The 5572-nt window shown below is 28.8% G+C and overlaps 1 protein-coding gene across 1 annotated transcript in view; it reads right to left on the bottom strand.

Annotated features, from left to right (window-relative positions):
- LOC132187368 (cucumisin-like) overlaps nucleotides 1-5572 on the bottom strand; it is a 22571-nt gene that overhangs the window by 4297 nt on the left and 12702 nt on the right. The window lies entirely within an intron of this gene.

Raw genomic sequence — 5572 nt, 5'->3', positions numbered from 1 at the left:
TTTATTTTGGTTTTTTTGTTTTTGACAAAGAACCTTTTCAAGAAGAAGAGGATAACAAATGTTGAACTATTTAGTGATTTTTCGTGCAGGAGCTTTTTCTTTCATTTTTTTTTTCTTTTTTCTTTTTGTTTTTTGTTTTTTTAATAAGACTACATATGTCTATATATATATAACTTCAAACAATTTCCGATATACTTTATCCATTTATTTTATTTTATTTTTATATTAAATAATTATCAATATTATTATCTTTAAGACATGATAAATAATAAGATTATAAATGTGGAGTTAATAAAAGTGGTAATTACCTCAATATTATAATATTGAGGTGGTAAGATTTTCATTATTTGCGTAAAAATAATGATTAAGATTTTTGTAGATTATCTTAATTCAATTTACAATACATATCATTCTTATTTTGATAAAGATAACAAAAATGAATTATTCTCAATATCATTCTTGAAGAAAAAAAAAAAACGATCCTTCGTACGTGGACTTCTAATAAGCGGTTCATATGCAAACAGAGCATTTGCCTCAGTGGCAGAGCCAGACAATTGATATTGGGAGTCCAGCTAAATATTTTTTTTAAGATGCCGAGTGGTAACTTGCGTAAGTAGGAGAGAAAAAAAAAAAAAAATTCTTTTTTTTGGAGTGCCATGTGGAACTTGGGTAGGAAAACAGCAAAAATATATATTATTTTTTTCAAAAAAGCATGACACTCCCAAAGCCTCAAGTGGCTCTGCAACTGCTTTGCCTCACTATAGAGCAAAGGAGCCTAGCTAATTAACCCTTACACACTCAACCACGGTTGCAACTAGAGATGGCTTGAAATTATTGTTCACATGTAGGGTATAAGATTAATTATATAGTTCAATTTTTATTCGACCCATTCAATTAAACGAGTCAGATCCTTCAACCTTAACCCACTAACTTTATGTTGAGTTCATGTCGGGTTTGCGAGCTATGTAAAAAATTGCCAGTCATAAATGTCGCTTATCAAGTTTGAGTGTGTCAAAATACAAGGATAAAGCTATATATGTTAACACTAACTCGATCCAGTCATTTAATTAAATGGGTCATGTCTCTTAAACTTAACTACGGGTAGAATTAAACTGTTAGAAAATGAGACAAAACTAAAAAGATTCGGTAAACATTCTTTTGTAGGTTTATTTCATAAAAATACTTTTAAAATTAAAAAAAAAAAAAAATTGAGACGATCCAAGAACTCCGTAGAATAGGGATGGTTCCACTCTTGATCCTAACCCATTATTTTGTGTGTGTGTGTTTTTTTTTGTAAGTACCCATTATTTTGTGTTTACTTCGTGTGTGTGTGTGTATATATCAACATTGCAAATAGTGCCAAAAATCACTGGCCTAATATATCTCAATTATGATTTTTTTTGTTTTTTTTGTAAGTCTCAATTATGAGGTTGAAGCAGCAGAAAACCGGTGAAACTTTTGGATCAGTGTTGGTACGTACCAAATGGTTTTATTTATCAAGTGGACACGATCTTTGTTGTTTGGGAAATGGGATTTTTCAGTATGTCCCCCAATTAAGCTGAAAATGAACTTTTTACAAAAACAAAGAAATGTGCAATTTCAAGAATATTCCAACGACCTCCATTACAAATAAATAATAAAATTGACTTCAACATTCTGATTGAGACCCTGAGCCTTTTATACACTTGATCAGCTTCTAACTATTTTAACAGCACAACTAACAAATTAAATAACAACTTTTACAACTAAAATGGGCGTAACTATTCAACTAACTATCATCAATTCTAATAAGGCTTGACTACGTACTAAGAACATTTTCATCATGCTCCTTATCGTAGGAAAATCTCTTTTTTCGGGAGCAGAATTTTGGAGACGAGTATTAGAGTGGAAAATTCTGCATTAAGTCCAAATCAAGGTTAGATAATTGGTTTTAAAAGCTGATTTCCAAATCCACTTTAATAATGTACGAGACTTCTTTTACTAAGACAGCTTGTCTTATATATGTCGAGATGCCTTTGGATAAAGTGGCACATATTTTTTCAAGATTCCTTAGAATTTTTTATTTTTTAGTTTTCAAGATCTACAATCTTCAGCAAAGATGAGAATTAATGTTAGAGCATTTATTTTGGTTCTTTTTTTTTTTTTTTTTTTTTTTTAAAAAAAAAAAATCAATCATTAGATTTATAAAACACGCCTAAGTAAAGGTAGATCAAATGGTTGTTTTTTCGGGAAAAAAAAAATTGCTGGAGGATTTTGTTGTAATATTTGTTACAAACATTCATTTTTCAGTCATTTGAAAATGTTTTATCATTTGATAATATCTTCACAAGTTTTTATGAGAAATAAAAATCATCTTTAACCATTTTTGTTTATAACCATTTGTATTTATTACATGATTATGAGATATAACTTTTATGACCCTTTGTATTTATTATTTGGTTATGAGATATAATTTTTATGACCGTTTATATTTATTACTTGGTTATGAGTTATTATATAAAAATTAGTTTTAATTAATTTTTACCGTTTTGACCATTAGTCTTTAACAAGTTTTATTGTAGTTTGACCATTTGATTATTAACAAATATTTTACCATTTTTTGGTGTTATGAACATTTGGTCATTAATTATATAAAGAAAGAAAACATCCCCAATCCCATCCTATAGTGAGTTTGCAACAAGAAAGAAAGAAAAAAAAAAAAAAGGCAAAATCATTTTCTTTATAAAAGAGTTTTGTCATATTTTAGAAAACTAATTGCATAGAATTCTATTATATTCAATTTCTATTTTTTCTTCGCGGTTTTTTATCAAGAAGATCAAAGGGTTATTCTACTAGTTTTTATTATTGGAAGTGTGTCCTTAACGAATGTAGATGCTATATTCTAATCCTGGGAGGTTGCGTGTCAAAGGATCCGATCGCACCGAGTTATACACTCCAGGAGGCACGAATCAACCTTTAAAGACAATGCCCTTGCGTGATTCTATAGCATTGTGAGATATTTTCATACTCTATTTTCATCACTTGTATTTTATTTATTTTATTGTTAATATTCATATTATAATTATTTTATATCAATAAGAATTTGTGTACCATCCAAAATTATTTCCAACAGATTTACCCGTCCTTCTCCTATCATTTTCAATACCATTTTTCTTTTTCTTTTTCTTTTTTCTTTTTTTTTTAAAAAATGAACTATTAGATTTGTAGCTCCCAACTAAATAAAGGTGGATGATCCAATAATTAATTATAAAAAATGGAGGATGAAAAAGGACGAGAGAAGGTTCGGCATAAATGCTTTAGCATTTTTCTTTCAACAAAACGGTGCTAAAGCATCTAACCCAGTCCTCATCCTACTGCAATTAAGAAAGTTAAAAAAAAAAAAAAAACAAAATTGTTCATTTGTCAGATCAGTACCAATCACAATGTAAGTGATTAATATGTGTTTTTTTAATAATTGGTCTAAGAATAGGGACCTATTTATTTACTTTTTGCTTACCGTAAAAGTTTTTAATTTACCTCTTGTTAAAATGTACCAACATTAAAAAAGTGACAGGAAAGAGTACCTGCAACAGGTCTAAAAGAAAGTCTGTTTCATAAAGAGTAGAAAAAAAAAGAGAAGTCTGCCATTATTAAAGTGCATTTCGAAATTAGCTTTTAAGAAACTTTTTTTTCTTTGATTTTTTTTTTTTTTTTTAATTTTGATTTTTGTTTTTGACAAAGAACCTTTTCTAGGAGAAGAGTATAACAAATGTTAAACTATTTAATGATTTTTCTTGTAGGAGCTTTTTCTTTTTCTTTTTGTTTTATTTTTTAATAAGACTACATAAGTCTATAGTAGTGACACCTACAATATATGAATATTCTATTTATTGACTTAATATCTTAGTCGGGGCATTACAAGATAGTATCAATGCAATCAGCCCCCAAAATCACAAGAGGTTGTCTTTTAGTAAAGGATGCAATACTAGAACATAAGTTATGATCAATTAAGGCCAAATGAGGGTGGCTACCCACCCAAAGCCATCATTGGAAATAGTCGAACCATTTTACAATAATTTGAGAGGGTTTGGCCACCCTATTTGTCAATTTGGATATCTAATGGAAAATCTTGTCAATATGCATGCTTCTCAGTGAAATGACTGCAATGGAAAAGAAAGAAAAAAACAAAACAAAAATTGCAAAATGAGAAGCTGCTGCTTTTCAATATTCATTTTCTTTTTCTCTTTTCTCAGTGTTTCACGTGTGATGAAGAGGCAATTAAACCAGTTTATTAGGAGAGTGCTCAAGGAAAGAATAACGGACGAAAAGACACTTAAACCGGCCTTTCATGTGGGAAAGAATGAGCAAAAGTTTGGAAACAAACTTAATTGTCAACAAAAAACAGAAAATATCTATGATTCTCAGTGTTTTTTCTAATTCTATATGGATATTATTTTTTAAAGAAGCCAAAAAAAAAAAAAAAAAACTTAATTCATTGGCTACTTATATTTTTTTAGAAAATAATATCCATATCAAATCATGAAAACATCACAAGGAACCGTAGCATTTCTTTGAAAAAAAAAAAAAAAAAAACTTGGAATAATTTTCAATATACTTATCCATTTATTTTATTTTATTTTTATATTAAATAATTATCAATATTATTATCTTTAAAACATGATAAATAATAAGATTATAAATGTTGAGTTAATAAAAGTGGTAATCACCCCAATATGATAATTTATCATATTGAGGTGGTAAAATTTTCATTATTTATGTAAAAATAATGATTAAGATTTTTGTAGAAGATCCTAGTTCAATTTACAATACATATCATTCTTATTTTGAGAAAAATAACAAAAATGAATTATTCTCAATATCATTCTAGAATAAAAACAAATGATCCTTCATCAATTAGGTTCATATGCAAACAGAGGCTTTGCCTCAATACAGTGCAGAGGAGGCCAATTAACACTTACAGACTCAACCACGGTTGCAACTAGAGATGGCTTGTAATTATTAGGAGTGTCAACCCGGTCCGGTTTCTTAGTTTTTGGCCAAAATCGGGAATCGAAACTGGAGTACTCTGGTTCTCAGTTTTGAGAATCCGGAACCGTAACCAGGACCTCGGTTAACCGGGGTCCCGATTACCAGCCGGTTCCGGTTTTACCCGGTCTGATAACCAATTTTTTAAGAAATTATTTTTTGGCTTATTTTAAATATTGGACCTAAAATAAGCCAATTTTTTTTTTCATAAGTTGACTAATTTTTTTAAAAAATCTATTAGTATTTTTGTCTAAATTAAAGGAGCTTTGTTGTGATTGTTCCAAATAATTATTACAACAATAAATATAAACTATCAGCAATAAATACTTTATATATATTCAAACAGTATATTTCATTGTGAGCGTAAGAAATTGTAAGAACCAAACTTTATGTAAAGAAATGCATCAAATAAGTGACCCAATTGACCAAATTTTCAGATGCTTAAGACCACAACATCATAAAATGAATAACTACTACAATCAACCCAATAAACCCAACATTAGAATTCCATCAAATTTTGTTTAGATGTTAATATTATACACTAAAG

Source organism: Corylus avellana, chromosome ca7, assembly GCF_901000735.1.
Source record: "Corylus avellana chromosome ca7, CavTom2PMs-1.0".
Taxonomy (NCBI): domain Eukaryota; kingdom Viridiplantae; phylum Streptophyta; class Magnoliopsida; order Fagales; family Betulaceae; genus Corylus; species Corylus avellana.
The sequence above is the reverse complement of the archived record's forward strand: the minus strand, read 5'-3'. Positions and strand labels throughout refer to the sequence as shown.